Source organism: Scardinius erythrophthalmus, assembly GCF_964197995.2.
Source record: "Scardinius erythrophthalmus genome assembly, chromosome: 7".
In the NCBI taxonomy this organism is placed as follows: Eukaryota; Metazoa; Chordata; class Actinopteri; order Cypriniformes; family Leuciscidae; genus Scardinius; species Scardinius erythrophthalmus.
In genome coordinates this window covers 31,836,474-31,847,411 of record NC_138227.1, presented here as the reverse complement: position 1 = coordinate 31,847,411, position 10,938 = coordinate 31,836,474, and the positions used below count along the sequence as shown (strand labels likewise).

The 10,938-nt window shown below is 35.1% G+C and overlaps 1 protein-coding gene across 1 annotated transcript in view; it reads left to right on the top strand.

Annotated features, from left to right (window-relative positions):
• The window catches only part of foxo1a (forkhead box O1 a), a 44,685-nt gene that overhangs the window by 2,440 nt on the left and 31,307 nt on the right, over positions 1–10,938 (top strand). The gene's annotated exons all lie outside the window — the stretch shown is intronic.

The following is a 10,938-nucleotide window of genomic DNA, read 5'->3' as shown; positions in this document are numbered from 1 at the left end:
TTCCTGAGATCTGGTTGAATTTATCGCTGTAGATTCTTTAATCAAGAGAATCAGGTTTTCATCTCATTATTCAATTTTCTCATGAGATCTGGTTGAATTTATCGCAACATTCATTTATCAAGAGAATCAGATTTTCAATTTTCCCAAAAAGAAAAATGGAAAGTTCAGATTCATACGCAATGCATACGAAATCTACACTTCGTAAATAAAATGGTTGTTTTATCATGAGATCTGGTTGAATTTATCGCAACATTCTTTAATCAAGAGAATCAGGTTTTCACCGTATTTTCAATTTTCTTAAAAAGAAAAATTGAAAAATGAAAGTTCAAATTCATACAAAATTCATACGAAATCGACACTCCTTAACTAAAATAGTTGTTTTCTCGTGAGATATGGCTAAATTTATCACAATATTCTTTAATCAAGAGAATCACCTCATTTTAAATAAAAATAAGATGTATTATATAATATAATTTTAGGATAAACTATCCTATTGGCATTGTCAATAAAAAAATAAAAAAGTTTAATGGGGTAAATAAACTTTTTGGGCTCATAAAAAGAAGTGAAAAGAAGTTTTATTGCTTTTCATACACAGGAACTAGAGTTGGACATAAGCAGTGACACATAGTGTGAAAGTATAAAACAGCTTTGTCATGGTTATATCTCATCAAGATTAAGACAAAGCAGAAGATGCGCGATAAGGAGGATCCTAATAAAGGTGACCTGCTTTTACCACCGGTATGCCTGAACAACCCTGGCAACCGGAGAAACAGGAAAACAGTGGTTCTCATATCCATGGAAACCTCATTGTTAAGTGGGTCCAAAGTTGTGTTGTTAGGTGTAGTGCATCATCACAAAACACGCTATTAATATCCGCGGGATTAACCGTCAATACCCCTCAGGTATTTGCCAAGTATGCTACGCGTGCAAGTAAGGATCCGCCCCGCACTCTGATTTATTGTGTCTGTGTGCCAGCATTCCACAATTGTCATGCTTTTGTGCGTCCCTTGTGGAGGCGTAGGCATTGATGACCCGAATACGCATGCGTGTGCCTACCTCTGACGACACATTACTCTTAGTAGCACGGGCAGCACTCTGTGGCGTTCGCATTGTTATCGGAAGCACATCTGATAAACCCAAGGTCAAATCTCTGTGTGTGTGTGTGTGTGTGTGTGTGTGTGTGTGTGTGTTTGTGTTGTGGTTGTAAAACTGATATGATCTGTTGAATCTGTGCCGTGATTGGATGCTCAGTATGTGACTCATAATGGGGCAATGTTTTTGAGAAACCACAGGAAATTTCCCGCAGGAACTGTTCAATTTTATTCTGATCTCATAAACAATGTGGCGCTGGTAATGATCAGTTTCCTCGGGGGCTTTTCACACACACGCATCTGACCGTAGATCAGCTTCTGTCAGTTCAAACCAGTGTGCTGAAAGGAGGGAGAGGCTGAGAGGAGTTGAACATCACTGAGTCGTTTTAAGTCATCTGGAAGAGTTACTGTAGAGATAGACGTCATTTAGTTTTTTTGTTGGGGAATGACTAATATAATCCACGAGTGTTAATGTGTTTAAGGTCGCCTTGTTTATTCGTACTGTTTATGTTGACTAAATGGGGTTAAAGTGAGCATTATATAGTGACTTTGTCAGGTCACTTGGCCACGGTCTCCATCCTGGATAATGCAGCTTTTTCATTGACACTACGAACATGCAGGTTTTTGTGTGTGTGTGTGTGTGTGTGTGTGTGTGTGTGTGTGTGTGTGTGTGTGTGACAAACAGTAAAAGTAGTATCCTACAGTGTGACATGCTCCACTTCAATTATTTTATGATTTTAAATATTTATAATTATTTGTATATATATTTTTAATAATAATAATAATAATGAAAACAATTATAATTCATATTTATTTGTATAGAGCTTTTTACTGTGCATCTTTTTTTTATGCATCTTTACAGAAGAAGCATGTTTAAAATATTACTATGAAGAAACCAGAGGTGTCAAGGGGGAAAACAATCTTTGATGAGGTATTCATTTTAGATTTATTATTATTTTAATAAAATGTAGTATAATAATCATTTTCCATAATGTATTATTATTATTATTTTAAACGTTTTAAATTACATTTAAAATAATCAATTAACCAATTATTTAATACAAATCGAAAATGATTTTTCAAAGAAAATAATACTATTGATAATTCATTTTAGATTTAATTAAAAATGTATTAGATCAACTGTTTCATTGTTTCATTTAAATGTCATTAATATTATCATATTAATAAAATAATACATTGAGTAATAATACGTTTTAATTAAACTTTAATTAAAATATATATTTTTCATATTGCATAACCTTTAATATGAACTAGTGAAACCAAAACATTGGTTAAAATTAATAATAATATAGTAATACATATTATAATTAATAATTATATATTTTTTTTACATTTTTTGCTAATAATTAATTTTAGATTTAATTACAATTTTATTAAAACAATCATTTCATTGTTCAATTTAAATTTAATTAAAATGTTTATAATAATAATGACAACAACAAATTGATAATAATAAGACTAATTAATATAATTTTTAATTAGTTATTGACTGCATGGTCTATTTGTACTTTTAAAATGTATTTGTCATATTGCATGACCTTTAAAATGAACTAGTGAAACCAAAAAAAAATTGATTAAAATGTATGGAAACTTTTACATTTATATTGATAATTCAAATTGAATTAAAACTATTATTTTGTTGTTTAATTTACATTTGATGTTTCAAATAATAATATTAATAATAGGCTAAACTGAGAATAATAACACTTTATTAAAAAAATACATTTTTATTTTTTTAATGAACTAATTGAGAGACTGCATGGTCATTTTAAAATGCTTTTGTCATATTGCATGACTTTTAAAAATGAGTAGTGAAATCCCTCCAGGCAGTCTTTTAGCCAGCTTTGTTCTCTCCCGAGAGCTGTGTTCACTGAGAGAAAAAGGCAAGGGTGAGAGGGGCAGAAATGTATCAGTGCTGCTTCTTGCACACATGGGCTTCAGTTCTGAGGATTCGACAGTAAGTAACTTTCGGGCGGTTAATGTCACACCTCCAAAGGGTAAATTCTTAAAGCCAGGTTACCGTACTCGGGTCACCCTTTATCCAGTTCCCACAATCCACTGAAATCCAGTGTCAGTTAGTCTGAAGCACTGATGCATTTTCGTAACAAGATGTTGGCGAACTTTGTCATGTGAAATTTACAGACTAAAGACTAACTGAACATCGGTTAAATGGTCACATTGGTTGTTTAGTGAAGAAGGGAATACAGTTCAAAGTGAATACCAGACGCTAAGTACACATTCCTTTGAGATAAATCTGATGTTTACTAACTCTTAAGCTTCAGTTAAATCAATGGTTTGTCACTGTTGTTCTGTTTTGATGCCTGTTTTAATATATCTGAATATTTAAATAGTAATAATAAATAAAATGTATATATATATATATATATATATATATATATATATATATATATATATATACACTCACCTAAAGGATTATTAGGAACACCATACTAATACTGTGTTTGACCCCCTTTCGCCTTCAGAACTGCCTTAATTCTACGTACTTAATTCTACGTACTTAATTCTGCCTTAATTCAACGAGGTGCTGAAAGCATTCTTTAGAAATGTTGGCCCATATTGATAGGATAGCATCTTGCAGTTGATGGAGATTTGTGGGATGCACATCCAGGGCACGAAGCTCCCGTTCCACCACATCCCAAAGATGCTCTATTGGGTTGAGATCTGGTGACTGTGGGGGCCATTTTAGTACAGTGAACTCATTGTCATGTTCAAGAAACCAATATGAAATGATTCGAGTTTTGTGACATGGTGCATTATCCTGCTGGAAGTAGCCATCAGAGGATGGGTACATGGTGGTCATAAAGGGATGGACATGGTCAGAAACAATGCTCAGGTAGGCCGTGGCATTTAAACTATGCCCAATTGGCACTAAGGGGCCTAAAGTGTGCCAAGAAAACATCCCCCACACCATTACACCACCACCACCAGCCTGCACAGTGGTAACAAGGCATGATGGATCCATGTTCTCATTCTGTTTACGCCAAATTCTGACTCTACCATCTGAATGTCTCAGCAGAAATCGACTCATCAGACCAGGCAACATTTTTCCAGTCTTCAACTGTCCAATTTTGGTGAGCTCGTGCAAATTGTAGCCTCTTTTTCCTATTTGTAGTGGAGATGAGTGGTACCCGGTGGGGTCTTCTGCTGTTGTAGCCCATCCGCCTCAAGGTTGTGCGTGTTGTGGCTTCACAAATGCTTTGCTGCATACCTTGGTTGTAACGAGTGGTTATTTCAGTCAAAGTTGCTCTTCTATCAGCTTGAATCAGTCGGCCCATTCTCCTCTGACCTCTAGCATCAACAAGGCATTTTCGCCCACAGAACTGCCGCATACTGGATGTTTTTCCCTTTTCACACCATTCTTTGTAAACCCTAGAAATGGTTGTGTGTGAAAATCCCAGTAACTGAGCAGATTGTGAAATACTCAGACCGGCCCGTCTGGCACCAACAACCATGCCACGCTCAAAATTGCTTAAACCACCTTTCTTTCCCATTCTGACATTCAGTTTGGAGTTCAGGAGATTGTGACCACACCCCTAAATGCATTGAAGCAACTGCCATGTGATTGGTTGATTAGCCTAGATAATTGCATTAATGAGAAATTGAACAGGTGTTCCTAATAATCCTTTAGATGAGTGTGTATATATATATATATATATATATATATATATATATATATATATATATATATATATATATATATATATATATATATGAAATAAATTATTAATTTAAAATTATACATAACTAATTTATAAGCTAATATAAATTGCTAGGCTAATTAAATAAATGATTTCTTATTCATAAATTAAAAAAATAAAATATTTATAATTATAATAAAATATTAAAGTTTTAGATTAATTATATATATATATATATATATATATATATATATGCAAACAATTATTGTACAATGCAAAGGAATAATGAGATTATTAACACATTATATATATAAAATTATATATAAATTATCATTTATAAATTAATAATTAAATCAAGTATTAATTATCAATAAAATGTATTTAAATAAATTATTACATACAATATTTATATTAAATAAAATAGTAATAAGTCATTGAGTAAATTATATATAATTATATAAATACAAATTATATATATTATTTATTATATTTATTTAATGTGGAGATATATATATAATCAAATTTTTTATTTAATATAAATAATAATCTGAATATATAAATCTACAAAATGTAATATAACCTATTTTTCATTTGTCATTTTTTATTTTATTAATATTATTTAAATATGATTTATAATATATTTATTTTTATATAATAAATCAAATAAAATTAATTAAATAATAATACAATTTAATTGTCATTATATATTCCTTTTAAAATTCTGACTGTAATAAATGTTATGATATCTGTACATAAATTTACACATTTAAACATACTGTTTTCAGCATGTTTCATTTTACTCAATGACAAATGTCCTCTATTAATAGTTTATAAAACCTATAGTGAGTCAGTCATCTGTGAGCAGCTTGACATGATCGCTCTCCTCTTCTCCGCAGAGCACATCGTTTGCCATCAGACACATTTGTTCAGATTTCAAACCTGATCATTTCTGTTTTATTTACTTTGGCTATTTCAGCATTTCAACTCTTCGGTTATGAATAGGCACGTGCACTAACCACTAGTCCACACGTTCAGTCTAGGTTTGAGTTTCGTTCAAGGTCTCAACCCATGTTTCAGTTCAGATTTTGCACAGGCCCCAGCTTTGACTGCAAATGCGTCCGATGGTTCCTGTGGTGTATATCATGTGTCTGTGCTGTGGAGTGGTCAACTCGAGTGCTCTTGCATGTGTTGGGTTTGAAAGGTTGCACGTGATATGAGGTCTCTGAGTGTTTCTGAACAAACATGCCTAGACGGTTGGGCTTGATCTGTGCTGTGTTGCTCTTGCTAGATCTATGAAACATACGTCACTCTCGCAGTGTAAATATTTGACGCAGGCCGCTGTCGCCAATCACTTGTGCGCTCTTTGATGTCCCCGATCGATGTTCCTGTCCTGTGGGACGTCACACTATCACTCCTGTGATAAACCCTCCTCCAATCACCTCTTTCAAAACAATCACAAACAGTTCGGCCTCGTGAGATTCTACAGTTCATTTAGGGATGCCAGATTTTGATTGACACTTCAAGTAGCGGCCGATATGTTTTTTTTTCAGGGTTCAGTGGCAATATCATAACTAGAGAGTGGAATGACCAATAGTATATGAGATTTATAAATACACTGGTATAAAATGAACCATAATAATAATAAGTTCTCTTGGGGAATAATAATAATAATAACTAGATAAAAAAAAGTTCTCAGTTGGCTTGAGAAAGCCGGACCAGAAAGTTTGGTTTAAAAGCTTGAAGTTTGAAGATTAATAATAATAATATAGCTAGACAATGGAATGACCAATAGTATATGAGATTTATAAATATGTCGGAATGAAATTAATGGTAATAATAATAATTATAATAATATAATTGATAGTTTATGAGATTAATAAATACGCTGAAATGAGTGTTACAATTTAAATAATAAAAATGATGATGATGATAATAATAACAAGTAGTATTATTACTGTTATTATTATTTTATTAATATGGCTAAAATGTGTTTTGTAAAAAGTTTAGTGTGTGTTTACTTAAAATATTTGAAAAATAAAAACAAGTAATTATATTTGCAAACAAAAATCGTGCATTCATCATTTCAAGACAGTACTGTAGTATTCAGTCCGTAATAAAGAGTGTTAGTGTCTACAGTGAGTGGTTTTCTCTTTTTCTTTTCGGAAGTGTTGTTTAATTAATATTTATGACATAATAAACTGAACTTTAATATACCCCTTAAATGTTTATTTATTTGAATGATTCTCCAACTGAAATGAAAGTTTCAGTTTAGCTGGAAACCGAAACCAAAAATAACGTTTACTTAATAATCGATAAATTAATCAAATTTATATAATAATCAACTCTTAAACAGAGACATTGAGTTGTATAGAAACAGTTACATTGCATATAAGGCAAATGCATAAACATTAATTCATTTATTATTATTATTACTTCTTATATTTATTTATAATTGAATATAGAGTTGATAATTATAAGGCATTTTTCAGAGAGCTTTGGGTTCCGTGTGCCCATACCCGCTCCCTGTTATGTTTTCACATTGCCTCCTCCTCAGTTCATTCCCTGAAGAGCCGAGAACATTAGCTGGAACATCATTCCAAGAATCACATACTTTGGCTCAAGGAAATCTGTGTCTTGCTTATGAAGCTCCTGCTGGGACAGTGCAGTTTGGATACCAACATCCGTCCAAACGCCCTTGACCTCCCCCTCCGTTCTCACCTCCTTCCTCTCCTCTCTTCCGGTTGTCGTTTTGCGCTTACGCACGGGCCGCTAACACTTAATCGAATATGACTCTGCAGAAAAGTGGGTCGTCGGCTGTTATTTTTTAACTGCGAAAGCTGTGAAAAGCCAAAGTGACGGATAGAGATACCTCGCCCATCTCCTCGGGCTCCGGCTGCCCGACACACGCGCTTTTGCTGGAGTTCAGATAAGGCGACACTCATTAAAGGTTGCATAATGAAACGTTTACTGGAATCCGAGCGCTTCGGGCCAAAGTCTGGTGCCACTTGTTAGTCAGTGGAGCTCCTTCAGCGGAGCGTGAACAGGACGGGGGGGCGTCTCTGCCCCTCTTGTGCACTAATGTGACCTGCCTTTCCTAATGCAGACCCAACAAGCTGACGTATAAGGGCCGGTGAACATGTAATTTCGTAGCATGTTCTATTTCAGGCTTTAGTCTTGCAATAAACCTCTTTTAAAACCAATAAATCCAGCTTGAGGTATCGCTGTCCTTTCTGTCTACACCCTGTTATGGTGAATGTATGAAATGCTGAATCACTATTCCTGGCATGCGAGTAGTGGTGTGTACGTATGCAAGCGCATATGTGTGTGAAAGTGTCATGTATGAAGAAAGGAGCGTTTAGTTTGAAAGGCTTGTTTGGTTTACTTCAGACTCTTTAAAGCAGGGGAATCCAATCCTGCTCAAGATTTGGACACCCCTACTTTAAATAGAGATAGTTCTTCCAAAAATGTTTATTCACTCGCCTTCCTCTTCCATTCTTTTGTGGAACAAAATAATTTGTTATTTTGAAGAACATCCTGGTCACTATCCTAGTGAACATGAGGCTTTCAAACTCCAAAATGATTTAAAAAGCAGCATAAATGTGGTCCACATGACTCACAGAACTGTATTCCAATTCGATCAGTTTGTGTGTGGAAGAGATGGGATTCATTTTTTCACTGAAGGTCTTGACTTTCTCTCTTTGGCGCGTTCATGAAAGTTTGTGAGACAATTAGTAACAACATCTGAATGGGCAACAAATAATTGGAGTTGGATTTTGAATTCAATTAATGCTGGGGACACACTTATCAACCAGCTGAAACATTCTAAGACTGACTGAACACACACTTACAGACTGTTTCCATACACTGCAATAGATTTTAAACACCAACTGTGAACACTGACTGCACACGACTCCGCGCATATCAAATTACTTTCATAATCGGCCCGACAGTCACTAAGTGTGTCCCCGGCTTAAAGGGTAACTCTCGCCAAAATGCAACCTAGGGTCTTTTTTGTTAATCTACCCGAGTCAAACTTTTGTTTAAAAGCATAATTAGGATGGAAACTACACTTTTAAGATTGGCCGTATTTTCGTTTTCGGTCAAATTGCCTTTTGAATGGGAGTGCTTGGGGCACTTTTTGGGGCACTTGGGGCGCTATTTTTAAAACACTAAGAAGGCTCGACACAACATGTAGTATCACTAAGGGCTCTACACATAAACTCCAGCATTGAGAACATTGTTTGTGTACACAGAGTTAACTAAAAAGAAAGATTTTGAACAACTCACTGTAGCTGTGTCTGCCGGCATTTTGACAGTCAAAAATAGTCAATCTCCGAATGTGAATGAACTAACTCTGAATTTTATATGGAACTAAGCTTTATAGTCGATCTCTGAATGCAACGTAACAGGGAGGAGAGTAAAGATGGAAAGCTCTTAAAGCTTAGTTCCATATAAATTCAAGGATAATTTATTGTTTTGTCGTTCGTGAAAATCAATATTGACCTTGTATTTGAAAAAGGATTCTCATATAAGAAACAATACTAAAATTCAGAGTTAGTTCATTCACATTCGGAGATTGACTATTTTTGACTGTCAAAATGCCGGCGGACACAGCTACAGTGAGTTGATCAAAACCTTTCTTTTTAGTAAACTCTGTGTACACAAACAATGTTCTCAATGCTGGAGTTCATGTATAGAGCCTCTGGTGATACTTCGAGCACAGTTTCATGTTGTGTCGAGCCTTCTTAGTGTTTTAAAAATAGCGATTTTGATGCTATCATAGAAGTGCCCCATTCACTCCCATTCAAAAGACAATTTGACCGAAAACAAAAATACGGTCAAACTTAAAAGTGGCGTTTCCATCCTAATTATGCTTTTAAACGAAAGTTTGCCTCGGGTAGATTAACAAAAAAGACCCTAGGTTGCATTTTGGCGAAAGTTACCCTTTAAATGTTCAATGAATCAATTTATCTAGGTAGAAAAGCGGTTGGAATGATTTAGGACTCCGGAGTCAAACTGATACATGTACGTTTTCTCTTTCATTGGTCAACTCAGTGATCCAGTCACAACGATTAACAGCTAGCCTAACTGGAGAGTAAGATTTTCAGTGAATATTGACTTAAATGTTGGTATGTCACAAATCTATTGAATGGCTTTATAATATATCTCACAAGTCATATATTACAGTCCTTTTTCATAGTTTTGGAGCCAGAAAGTCCCAGTCCTCGTTTACTTCCATTATATGGAAAAAGGCCAGGATATTCTTCAATATCACCTTTTGTGTAAGCTTACATATTTGAAACAATTTGAGAGAATAAATGGGAATAAAAAGTGGTACTCCTGGAGGGCCAATGTTCCACAGAGTTCTGCCCCAACACACTTTCCTGAAGTTCACAGCAATCCTAAAGACCTTTATTAACCGATTCAGGTGTGTTTATTTAGGATTTGAACTAAACTCTGCTGGATAGTAGCCCTCCAGGAGCAGGATTGAACACCCCTGCTTTAAGCTCATGAAAACAGAAATGAGTTGGCTTGACATTTTATTTTCATGGAAGTTGAGATTGGTACCTGACCCTGTATTGCTTCAATGCTCTTGTTTACCTCTGTGACCTCAGAGAAGGCAAGAAGAACCAGAGACAAGAAGCGGAGATTTATGCTGCACCCTTCTCCAGACTGAACAGACCACTGACAGACAAAAGGGAATTAAACAAGAGCAATGTTTGATATTCTTCAAGTACCGTGAGATCCAAGGGACATATTAGCTGGCAATGATAAAATGTTCTGCAGGCTTCTGCTCTCCCGCAAGTGCTTGGTGGTCCGGAGAAATCAGACTCAAACTATTCATCGTCATTATAGAGTCTGTTCTCAAGAGCAACACAATTTCCAAATGGAAAGAAATTGTCAGAGCCTGAACTCTGACTCAAGTTTACTAACAGTTGTTCTTATTTCATTTATCAACAATGAACTTAGGCAAGGCAGTGTATTTTGAGCCGCGTTACATAGCAATCTGAGTTCCCTCACCTATGATGTAAGAGTGCACTGTGGTAAACCCTTCCAAGTAGGACAGTTCCGGCAAGTCCGCAGCCGACCTTTGAAACCATCTGCTGAATTTAAACTGGTCGACGAGGTGGAGGGGGAAGTATTTTGGGGCTCGACAGAGCCAACGG